The 13209-nt window shown below is 37.4% G+C and overlaps 1 protein-coding gene across 14 annotated transcripts in view; it reads left to right on the forward strand.

Moving 5' to 3' along the window:
• Positions 1-13209, forward strand: part of Npy2r (neuropeptide Y receptor Y2) — a 322146-nt gene that overhangs the window by 49598 nt on the left and 259339 nt on the right. For 7 of the 14 annotated variants that reach the window (XM_047567560.1, XM_047567558.1, XM_047567561.1 and 4 more), the window contains one exon: positions 10977-11063. The exons of the other annotated variants lie outside the window; for them this stretch is intronic. The gene's annotated coding sequence lies outside the window, so the exon portion shown is untranslated. The remainder of the gene's footprint in view (positions 1-10976; positions 11064-13209) is intronic. 14 annotated transcript variants of the gene reach the window in all.

A 13209-nucleotide genomic window follows, 5' to 3' on the forward strand; every position in this document is an offset into this window, starting at 1 on the left:
GATAGTCATCAAAAAGTTTAGTGTGGGGCAAATGAGATAATACTTCAGAGTGCCAGAGAACATATCCTTTGATTGACAAGTCTTAGCTTCTTTTTTTCATATTATATTTGAGAAGGCCCAGGCCCAGGAAAGCTTGGAGGTGTCTGAGACCCACAGAGATACACTAGGTAGAGGGACTAGTCCTCTAGACTTCATTCACTTCCACTATATTTAATTGACTTATATTTTTACTTTTAATGAAAATGAAATTATAGAATAGGTTTATAAATGCTGTGTTGGTTGAAAAGGAAAATTACTCATGATTAAATAAAGTCAGTTTCACTGGTATTTGAACCCTATGGCACATTATGTTCTGAGAAGCTTTTTTAAAAATCCCCATGCTCAGTACACATCTTTTTGCAGTCAAGTCTGAGGGTGGGGGCCAGGCATGAATATTTTCTATAACTCCCTGTGTGATTGCGATGTGATCTCATGCACAGAATTTGCTGAACTCTGTTGCAGTACTTCAAACTGTCTCTGGGATAATCTTTTAAAGGTCTGTTCTTTTGTCAACAGATCATGCATCTTAGGGAATATTGTTTTCCTTAAGTGTCTGTTTTTTGTTTTTGTGGATTTTTTTTTTTTTTTTTGGAGGGGAGGTCATTTTCTGATATATTTTGTCTTACTGAAGAAATGTACTGCAGACTTCACGTCTTTTGGTAACTTTGTCCTTATCACATCATATTTATTAGTATGCATATGTACATACCTCTTGAAAAGTGAACCTGTAATGATAAAAGGAAAGGACCCTTCTTTCAATAAGGTCATGTAATCCACATTTAATTCAACAGTCCTTAGTGACCTTTATTTCAATTCCCTAATTAACTTTGTCCCTCTGGTGTCTGTCACCTTCCTGGGCCAGGAAATGAAAATCTCCTTGGAGATGGCATCGTCCCTTTCAGATTTAGCCACAGGTTTGTGTGGTGACAGACACAGTTGGTTTAGATAGGATGATGCTCTGGCTTAATCAAGAGACTGCTTCAGAGTTCTTTTACAGAGAGGGGGCAGTACCCGGGATTAAACCCAGGGGCACTCAACTACTGAGTCACATCCCCAGCCCTATTTTGTATTTTATTTAAGAGACAGGGTCTCACTGAGTTGCTTAGCACCTCACTAAATTGCTGAGCCTGACTTTGAACTCATGATCCTCCTGTCTCAGCCTTCCCCAGCTGCTGGTATTACAGACGTGCACCACCACACCCTAGTGAGGATTCTTGATTATTTAAAAATAGTTAACTGAACCATAGCTTTTGTAGTTGTTTGCTCTTGGTACTCCAGAATTTCCTTTAGAAGACTGGAAGATAGCAGAGTTGTTGATGTGTCATGTTTTATCTCTGACATTTTCTGTATTTTCACATAGCATCAGAACAGGCTTGGAAAACCACTAGCTTAATTTTGTTACCTACCATAAAATGAGAAGGTAGTATAAATGTGCTCACAGTTTGAGGTCAGGAGGGAGCTAGTTACTAACTTTCAAGGCAAGAGTGTCATGGACTGGCTCTTTAAGTATTCACTACTCCAAGTCAGTACTTAATACTCACATTATAGCAGTTCTATAACTAGTAATCTTTCTAGTTCTGATAAGAGTTCTTAGTTTATCCTTTTCATTTCCAGATTGTCTTTAATCTAATTTAGTAATTATGACAATGGAAATATGTTTTATGCTTTCTAAATTTTCATTTAGTTTCCAATTTACAGCAATTTAACTGCAAATTTTGTCTCTCAGCTGAAATTGCTTCCTTTAAGCTCTTGGTTGTCTGCCTTAGGACCACATCAGGGTGTACAGATTCTAGTCTGCATAGAGGTTATTTACAACTTCTAAGGTTGTGCAGAGCACAACTCACACAACTGGACCTGGAGGACTGGCTTACCTCAATGACAAAGGTAATATAATCTTTCTAGCTCTGTCCTTATTGATTTTAGGCTTGGTCTGTTAACCACTTACCCTCAATTTTATTTTTCCATGTTCTTTCTTAAATCCATCCCTCATCATTGGATCTTTGGAGTTCTCTGGGATTTGGTCATTGGCCCACTTCTCATTCCACCTGGGACATCTTTGCTGTATGCCCCCTACATTTTAGGTACCCATGTCTTTAGATACCTATCTCCTTAGCTATAGGGAACATTCAGGTAAGATGAGGAATATAGATAGAATAAGAGAAGTGAACTGTATTAATCAGCTTGGATTGCCACAAAAATACTCTAGACTGAGTGGCTTAAACAACAGAGATTTATTTTCTTGCAGTCTGGACCCTGGAAGTCCAAGGTCAAGATGCTGGCTGGTTCAGTTTCTCGTGTTTCTATCCTGCAAATGGCTTCCCTCTTGTTGTGTCCTTACATGATGTAGAAAGAGCCAGAATCTCTGGTGTCTCTATTCAGATGGAACCCAATCTCCAGTGCAGTCACAATGGGGGTTAGGGTTTCAGTATATAAAAGTTGAGGAAACACAGTTCAGTCATCATATGGGCCAAAAGCTAAATTCGGGAGGACACCTGTAGGATACCCATTTTCCTAATGTTACAGTTTATAACTCATCTATCTACTGGATACCCATACCCATACCCACAGGCATCTATGCTCAATATACCTTAAACTGAAAACAAGCAATCATCATTCTCCCAAGATAAATTCCGATTATAATCTCTGACCCTTTGTCTTCCTCATCTCTTTGTCAAGTCTTGATGATTTTACCTCCTAAATTGCTCTGGATATGTGTTCTTTCCCAACCTGATTACCATTATCCTTCCATTTTATTTATCATTTAAAATTTATTTTTATTTTTACTTTTTTTTTTTTTTTTTTTTAATTTAGCCTAGCGTAGCAATTTCCTTACTAGTTTTGCTGTTCCCATCTCACCCTGCCAGGGTGGCTTACATAAAATGGTGGTTTTTCACATCCTGTATTATAAAGTACAAGCTATGTCATGCTGCATAAAAGGCTGCTATTATTTTGTACCTCCACCTTCTCAGGTCCAGTGGTTCTCAAGCTTTTGTGTGCATAATAAACACCTCTTGGAGCTTGTTAAAATGTAGGCTTACATTTTCAATCCTCCAGATTCTGATTTGTTGGGACCAGATCAGGACCCAAGGATCTGTACTTTTATTAAGCTCCCCAGATGATTCTGATATATGTGACTCTTCTACCTTTTGAGAAAACTTCTCAGCATTTTTAGTCCACCTCTCTCTCTTTCCCACTCTTGACTCTAAGTATATGTATATGACATTTACCACATTGTGATTATCTTTTGTATGCCTGTCTCCCTGAAATGGGCCATGATGAGACATGGTTTGGATTTAAGATAAAGTGAAAAATAAAATGCTAAAGTCTTTGACTGTAGCCCAGCAAGAATAGCCTCCCCTGGTCATGGGTTTACCTGTGCTTCCTTCAGTCAGACACTGTGCACAATATATTCTCATATAAGAACATAACATTTACATACATCTTAAAGAATGCATATGTAGGATTAGTGGGCATGACCTCTTCCCTTCCCCTGTTTGCACTCTGCCTAGTCATATTTCTGTTTCAAGGTCCTGTTCAATGCCAGTTTCTATAGAAACCTTTCAGGTTTATGACTGCGTTTTCCAAATGTGTAGTGTCTAAGGTTTGAAGACTTTAGGGCTCATGCTAATAATAGCATTTACTGAACAGTGTCACCTGACCAGGAAGTAGATGACACATTCAGCTACAATTTTTTAAGGGAATTTTTATGAAGGGACTCTTTACAGAGGTGTGGGCAGGGTATAGGCAACCCAAAAGAATACAGGAATATCCTGGAACCAGCACTGGGAAGTCATTATCAGCCCCCAACATAAAGTGGCAGGGGAGAAAGTGTTCCAGGTTTGATTCACAGCTGGATCTCTGAAGAGAGGTGGGGATGGAAGATCCCTGCGAAGGAGAGAGGGAGCCAGGAGGAATGACCTCCCAAATTCTCACTCTTCTTTCCTTCTGGCCACCTAAAAGTGCTTTTCCTTGGCTGAAAACAGCCAGAATAATGGGATGCAGTTTTTAGAGGTCACCAGAAAATGGGGCAAAGAATACTGTGTATAGACCTAGGGACAAAGAGAGACATCACATGAAGCAGGAATTATTGCCAGTTTACAGATGAGAAAGACCCTCAGAGAGTTGAAGCTCATGCAGATGGTAGGTCTTATAGATGGTTATAGAACTGGGACTCAGTTATGGGTCAAATCCTTCCACCTAACAAAGCTGCTAGGCAGATGTAGCCATGTGTACCTGTAGTACCAGATATTTTGGGGGTTGGATATGGAGGATCATTAAGCCCAGAAGTATAGGGCCACAGTGAGTAACAGCTATAGCAAGATCCTACAAAATAAATAAATTAAAAAAATTTTAAAAAATAAAAGAATGTTAAGAAGGGCTGGGAATTTGGGGATGTAGCTCAGTGGTAAGTGCTTGCCTCATGTGCAGAGCCCTGGGTTCCCTTCCCATCACTGTTTAAAAAAAAATTAAATAAGAAAGAAAGCTGCTTCTCACTATTACAGGCAGGCCCTCCTGGTAATCCCATCCTGTTTTCCTGAAGGGTGGAATTCAAGGGAAAAACCTTGTAGATATTCAATAAAATATAGACTTGAAATGTCATTTGGTTTTATGTTGTAATTTCAAACAGTTTTATTTAATCCAAATGTGTTTAACACTAAAAGAGAAATTTTAACTTTCAATGTTAACATTTTCCATCATACTTTCTCGCCATTTCCCTGTAATCATTTTCTATTGAAATTGGAACAAGACAGAGCAGAGCCTTCCTTTAAAGAAGAACAAAGCACTATTTTTTTTTTTTGTGTGTGTATATGAAAATGTGAAGTTTTCGGAAAGAATGGTGAATATTCATAATCTTTCCACTTAAAGGGATACATCTCTGATTTTCTAGAAAATTCACTAGGGTTTTAAAACCAGACTCCCTGACAGGCCTACAGGGTGGAGGATATTTAGTCAGTTTTTTCACTGCTGTGACTAAATGATCTGACCAGCACAATTACAGAGGAGGAAAGGTTTACTTGAGGGCTCACGGTTTCCCAGGTCCTAGTCCATAGAAGGCCAACTCTATTCCTCGGGGCTCAAGGTGAGGCAGAACATCATGGCAGAAGAGTGTGGCAGAGGCAAGCAACTTGCATCATCAGGAAAGAGAGAGAGAGAAAGAGAGAGAGAGAAAGAGAGAGAGAGAGAGAGAGATCTCCTCCAGCCACACCCTACCACTTCAATTAATCCCATCTGGGATTAATTCACTGATTGGGTTAAGACTCTTATAATTCACTCATTTCTCCTCTAAACCTTCCTGCATTGTCTCACATGTGAGTTTTTGGGGGACATCTCACATGCAAACCATAACAGAGGGAAAGCATGGTATTTCAGATGAAGCATATTTCCGGGAGTCAGAAGCCTGTGGTTCTCATTCTCCTGCTTTTCCACTTTGTGATCTAGAAAAAATGTTTGAAGATCTCTGTGCCCCCACTCTTGAAAATAAAATGGCAATCATAATGCATAATAACTCCATAGATTATTGTGAAAATCAAATGTGATCCTGGGATTGATTGAAGCAGGTTTTAAGAGCCCCTTCTGGCTCTCAGAGTCTACAGCGTATGTAAACATGCTTTATAATCTGTAAAGAACAATTCACATGAAAAGGTTTGAGGATTAACTTGGAGGCACTTCTAATTAAAATGTTCTGTCTGAGAATTTTTATGAATGCAAGTTTTATCTTAATTTGAAGATAGAGTAAGAATAATTAAATGTAGCATAGCCAAGATTGTGGCAAACGTTTAGGAAGGGGTGAGCATTATTTGAAAGGGATTTTATTATACCATGTTTCCCCTCTGCCCCTTAGTTTTGAAATCACTCTTTGGATTTTGTACACTTGACATGTTGAATCAGATAGGAAGGCAGAAGAGATGGCTTGTACCCCTTGTGCTGTTGTGCTTTTAAGCAGGTAATGACTAACGGGCACATGGTGTCCTGAGAAAATCACCTGTTGCATTCTTGCCAAGCTGCTAAATTCCTCTTGGGAGGTTGAAAAGTGTTTCTTTAGTTGCCAGAGGAAGCACAAGAAGAATAATTATTGTTGCATTAGATGGCAGGATAAGGGAATCAAAAGAATTTTACAAGTCTTTTGCAGTCAGTATTATCTTGAGTAGTGTGTACCACTATAATTAGTTTCTACTTCATTTTCTTTTTCTCTTCTTAGGTATATTTCCCTTAGAATGGATTCAAATGTCAATAAACTCATTCCCAACAGGGAAACATATACTTTTATTTTTTATTTTAATATTGTTATTTTAATCATGCATATTTATAATGTGGGGCATAATAATTTGATACATGCATATAACACATAATTATGGCAAGAAATTTGTACTTTTTCTAAATTATTTATCCCTCCCAGAGGCTATACTTCTGAATACCATCACTTTTGGGGTGAGGATTTCAATATACAAGTTTAAAGGGGGTACAAACATGTAGTCTTTCAACAGATACACAGATGTTTAAATTTGGGGAAATTTATTAATCTTTTCCTTTATGATTCTTCATAGAAAATTGCATAGTCTGGTTTCCCAGTGTAAATTTCAAATGGAAGGATTGGGTTTTATGAGCAATAACTTTACTGTTGAATGCAGACAGCTGAGTGCTCTGAGCTTATTAAGGGTATTCACATAGCCACTCACTTCAAGGTAGAAGCTGCCTAAAAATTAAAATGTGCAATCTCTCATGGTCCCTGGCTTTTAGTAGTTTCATATTCCTGTCATGATACTAGTAAATAGAAAAGGTCTCTTTTCCAATAGTCCTTATTTGATACACCAGCCTCAACTGAGACCATACTTGACTTACTATCATACTTAGGATAAAGTGTGAATTTCTACACAGCATCTAAAACTCTTGATCTTGCTTTTGCAGCCTGCCTAGATTCTTGCCTCCCAAGATCTCTTCCCGCTTCCAGTCATCAAGATCAACTTGTAGCTACCTAAACAGATTATTCTCCCTTCTTTTCTTTGTTCCCTCTATTTGGAATATTTTCCCAGCTTGGTTAACTAGTATTTATCCTGTAGGATACCTTTAATGTATTCCTTTCCAGAAAAAAAAAAATCAGTTAGACACATGTCTTCAATATATCTCAATCAGGTATCTTACTTTATGTTGGGAAGATAACATCATTTTCAAAATCTTTGGTCTTCATATTGGTCAGTGCTGGTGGTAATTATTGTCAGACTGATGGCCAAGGATCAGTTTGACTTTATCTTAGAGTACTGAAATAAAAATGTGTCTTTAGTTCCGTTAATGAGAAATACTGAGTACTCTCACAACCTGGATCAATTTATCCAACCACTTGGGTGTGAGGTTTGGAGGCAGCTAGTTTATCTTTGGTGGAAATATAAGAGCATGTAAAATTTGATAGGATGATGGAATCGGACTAGAGTTTGGGGCAGTGAAACAAAAAATAATAATTGCCCATAAAAAATTCCAGACTCAAATTATTTCTCTTCTGTTATATTATATAAAACTCTGAGTCTTCAACTTGTCCAAATATTTTAGTTAATTAAAAAATGTTTTAAAGGATTCAGCTACTGGCATTGCTGAACTTTCCCTGCATATAGAGGTGTCTGAAATCACAGCCTTGGTAGGAAAATAAGACAGTCTTAAACAACAGAGTTTTAACTCTTTGATGGCAAGTTTCTTTCTACATTGCGGTTATGGGCTTTTAAGTTGTTACTCCAAAAATTGGCATATCCTGTCATGAGTTCCTATAAGGAGTATAGCCAAGATATGAGGAAATAGCTCTCACCTATCCTATGCTTTTAGGATCATAGTGGTACCACAGTACCACTGATACAAAGGACCACTTTGTATCAGTGGGTTCTGTGTCTGTGTATTCAACTGATCACAGATCAAAAATATTGGAAAAAATTGTGTTTGTACTGAACATGTATAGATTTTTGTTTTTGGTCATTATTACCTGAATGATTTGGTATAACAACTATTTACACCGCATTTAAATTATAGTAGGTATTATAACTTATCTAGGAATGATTTAAAGTTTACAGAGGAATGTTTACAGATGATATGCAAATACTATGTTATTTTACATAAAGGACTTGAGAACCCATGGAGCTTGGTATCAGCAGGAGGTCCTGGAACAGATCCCTTGCAATACTGAAAAAATGACTGTACATTTACAATACACACTTTTATTAAGTTTGAGTTATTAAACAGTTCATTTGTGAAGATGAGAAAGACCTTTTTTCAGAGTTGCATGTCACATTTTCCCCATGAGTAACTATTTGACTCAGAATTCTCAGGAAGGAATTAAAAAGATAGTTTCATCTTTTTTGTTTAGTTTGATTCCTAGTGATATCAGCATAGAGATGGTAAATTGCAAAGTGAATACTGAAAACACCTACTGTACAGCGAGAGTGTAGTGGATGCTATGGAGTGACACCAGATTCCTCTTCAGGGGCAATGTCCTTATCTCTCCAGCCCCCAGAAGGCTTGGTGCTGATAGCTCATACCCCTGTCACCCTCAGAATCTGCCCCTTGGTGCCCATCAGTCAAGGTTACGCCACCTCCCCGGAGGTGTCCTGTATTCAATGCCTGACTGAGAGTCATGTGGGTTGTCTAGGCCAAGACTCCTGCCTTACTCTGGGGAATCCAGCTCTAGCACCCCCATCAGATCGCCTGAGTCTTGCTTCATCTTTGGTGCAGTTCATTCTTTTACTTTATCCAATTCTGTTTCTTTTTCCCTTCTCAGATTAACACCCTGCATAAAAATCTCAGTGCTTCTTCGAGGCTGACTAGAGACAAAGAGGATACGTAGTAAAATACACATGCTTCCTGAAAGAGTGGAAGTGCGGAACTGTTTCTTCTTTTAAGTCCTCAGAAAGAAAGTGAACAGGGAAGAGTAAGCTGCCTCATGAGTCCTGTAAGAACTTGAAATCTGATTGAAAGATTAGTCAGTCCAACTGAGTTTCCATTGTGTGGTCTGACATGATGATTACTCTATTAGTCGTATTTCTGAAACTGTGGCAAAACTACCTTATAAATCAGGAGGAGGAAAGATTTATTTTGGTTCATGGTTTCAGAGATTTGGGTTCATGATCAATTGGCTCTATTGCATTTGGGCTTGTGGCAGATCAGCATGCTGTGGCAGGGAATGTGCATGATAGAACAAAGCTGCTTACCCTATGGTGGCCAGGGAGCAAAAAAGAGAGAGGGCAAAGGGCAGAGTCCCAATATTCCCTTCAAGGGGATAATTTTCCACCAGGTTTCACCTCCTCCCAACAGCACCATGAACTAGGACCAAGCCCTTAACCCATGCGTCTTGTGGGGACATTTATGATTCAAACAATAGACTCTGCTTTTCATACAGAATATTGGCTTAATACCTGTGAGGTTCTTGGCCAAAAGTCTTTAGAAAATCCCTCTTACAGATTGGGATTTTCTAAATATTTAAGGTAATCGAAAACTAACTATTGGGAGTCAAAGAAACACTTTTTTGTGTGTGTACTTTCCTGATTTTATGCTGTATTATATTGAATTAAAATTTCCTCTTTACATGTCCCCCTGCTATGTGAACTCCTTGAAGAAAATAACTGTCCTTTTATCTATTGTATCTATTTTGGCTAGCAAAATAAGTATTGATAAATAGTTTTGGACATTGATGTTTTATAAATAATTCACATGAGATGATTTTTTATATTGAGCAATGATTTTTTTTAAGGCAATCAATGAGATTGTCAGTTTAATAATTACCTGAGCATCCCTGGTCTAAGTTTTTGGTTTCTAAACTTTATTATAATACAGTTCACACAGTCATGCACAGGCATATAAAACAAACAAGCAATAAACAACAAAAAAGATTCCCACTATGGAAGTGCTACTTGTGTTTCACTCTGATATTTCCCATTCTATTTAATTTCACTTAAAATATTTTGCCTGGACTCACTAAATCAATATCACTGCTCACAACAGGTGTCATGACCACCTGACCATCACTCTGAAATTAAACCTTAGTGGTATATGGTCATTGTTGCTAAGTTGATGTCCTAGAAAACAAAACATGGACACCTGATGCAAGAAAATGTAATGTGAAGGTCGGTGAAGTTCAGAGCAATGGATTGCAAACATATCAAATGGGAGATTCATACAGGAGAGATTTATGTAAATACTTAAGGAAGTGGGTTTTAAATTGGATTTTAAGAAGTAGATAGTATTGAATTAGAACATACAAAAAAGAATAGGTTATGGGTTTTAGGACCCAGAGGTCTTCCCGTCCTCAATTACTGTCACTTCGGTGTCACTGAGAAGGCTGCAACAGATTTGGGAGCAAAGTAATTTACAAAAAACAACTGGATTTTACCCTCAGATGGCTTTGTCTCCATCTTTTATTTCTTCCTACTATAGTCATATACCACATAACTTGGTTTTAGTCAATAATGAACCTCACATATGAAGGTGGTCCCTTAAAATTAAATCATGGTTGAACTGAAAAATTCCCATTGTCTAGTGACACTATAGCCATCTTAACATCAGAGTAATTTATTACTTGCAAACTGTGGTGATGCCGGTTGTGGTGGTTTATCTGGATTGTCAACTTGATGGAATTGAGAGGTGCCTAGGATAAGGAGACTTCTGGGATGTTTATAAGGGTGTTTCCAGAGATGATTGGTATGTGGGACAGCAAACCAAGTGTAGAGCACAGTCCGACAGACTGGAGATGCAGATGGGACAAAAGGTGGAAGAAGAAGGAAGTCAAGGCAGATGCAAGTTCAGTTTTTCTTGAGTGATAAATTGATTGCTGCCGCCATTGCCTGAGGATGTTGAACTCCAGTTCCTTCACTTTTCTATATGGACTCTGAACAGTATTTCTCCCCGGAGTTTCTAGATGTTTAGTCTCAGATCAGAACTGTATATTGATCTTTCTTGTTCTGAAGTTCCAGCTTCTTCCATTGAGCAGCTACTGGTTCCTCTGACTCTGCAGCCTCCAGGTGGCCATTATGGACTTTCCAGCTTCTGATCCTGTAAGTCAATCTAATAAATTCCATTTTATTTTATTTAACTTTTTCAATTTTTTATTTGTTCTAATTAGTTTTACATGACAGTAGAATGCACTGATGCATTTTGATAAATCACATGAATGGAGTAAGATTTTTCATTTTTCTGGTTGTACATATAGTAGGATCACATTGGTCATGCAGTCATATATGTACATGAGGTAATAATGTCTGTTTCACTCTGTTATCTTTCCAAACCCCATAACCCTTCCCTTCTGTTCACTCCCTTCTACCTAATAAAAAGTAACTATTCTTCCCCAGCCCCCACCTCATTGTGAATTAGCATCTGCATGTCAGAGAAAACATTCAACCTTTGGTTTTTTGTGTTTGGCTTATTTTGCTTATCATGATATTCTCCAACTCCATCCATTTACCAGTAAATTCCATAATTTCATTCTTCTTTAAGACTGAGTAACATTCATTTTCTTTATCCATTCATCTGTTGAAGGGCATATAGGTTGGTTCTATAGTTTAGCTATTGTGAATTGAGCTGTTATAAATATTGATTTGACTGAGTCACTGTAGTATGCTTAATTTAAGTCATTAAGTATAAATCGTGGAGGGAGATAACTGAGTCAAATGGTGGTTCCATTTCAAGTTTTCTGAGGAATCTCCATACTACTTTCCATAATGGTTGCACCAATTTGCATTCCCACCAGCAATGTATGAGTGTACCTTTTCCCCCACATACTCATCAACGTTTATTGTTGCTTGTATTCTTGATAATTGCCATTTTGATTGGAGTGAGATGAGATCTTAGAGTAGTTTTGATTTGCATTTCTCTAATTGCTAAATCCCTCTTTATGATCATACATATACATCTACTTTTGGTTCTGTTCCTTTAGAGAATTCTAAGACACTAATATAAACAAACCTACTATGTTGCCAATCCTACAAAAGTATAGCACATACAATATGTCCAGTACATAATACTTGATAATGATAATAAATAGCCATGCTATTGGTTTCTGTGTTTACTATACTATACATATTATCATTATTTTAGAGTACGTTGATAAACATTACTATAAAACCAAACGCTCTGTTTACCTGGCATTAATCTCATGTACCTTTTGTGTATGGCACCTTTGTTTGTTGAACCCAGGGCCTGGCACATGCTAGGCAAGCACTTACCATTGAGGTACACCCTTCTTACCATGTCTCTTGATTGTATCAACTGGCCAAGTCCAGTGACTGGCCCTCACCATGTAGGTGTATTCTATGGTGTTCACAAAATTATCAAGTTGCCTAAGGATCCATATCTCAGAACATATCTCTATCATTAAGCAACTCATGACTGAAAAGAAAAATGAAGATTGACATGGCCAACCATGTATTATTGGTGTGAAACCAAGAAGAAATTGACTGATTCTCAAAAGTTTGGTGAATTAATGTATAACTTTGAGGTTTGTGTGTGTTGTGGTTTTTTAAAACATGATTTTCTGCTTTATGAGATTTTCATTGTTCAGGAAGAGAAGCTATCTCTTAGATGGTTCAGGGTCTGAGCATAGTTGAAATGAAGAGTGTTTCAAATATAAACTTTAATCAAAATTTCAAGGACAGATTCTAAATATATATATATATAAATATATATATATTCTAAATATATATATATATATGTATATATGTATATATATATATATATGTATGCCACTGAGCTTCTCTTCATATGGGAAACTCTAAGTAATAGAGTCCTGGTTGTGTGCCACTCGATTTATTTACTTAAAGGTGATTAACAATTGTCTCAAGCTCTCAAGCTCTGTTGGGGATAGTGGAAATACCCATGAACTGGAGAATGGAGGAAAGATAATATAAGGTACTCAATATCTTGTGAAATTATAATTAATAAACACACACACACACACACCTGAGACTTGGTAAGACAGTATTTTGTGAATAGTAGCTTGTCATGTTCGTTTATTATAGAGAACACACTTAAAATTGTCAGTTTTCCTAATTCCTGGAAAGATTCTTGACTTGGACTTTGTAAAGAAAACCCAAAGGTTAATTTGGCAATACAATCCCACATTTTGGGATCAGAATCCAGAAGAGATAATGAAATAACTAAATGGATTAGGACGATTACATCAGTCTTCTGTGATTCTGTTGTTAA

Source organism: Sciurus carolinensis, chromosome 10 (genome assembly GCF_902686445.1).
Source record: "Sciurus carolinensis chromosome 10, mSciCar1.2, whole genome shotgun sequence".
Lineage (NCBI taxonomy): Eukaryota > Metazoa > Chordata > Mammalia > Rodentia > Sciuridae > Sciurus > Sciurus carolinensis.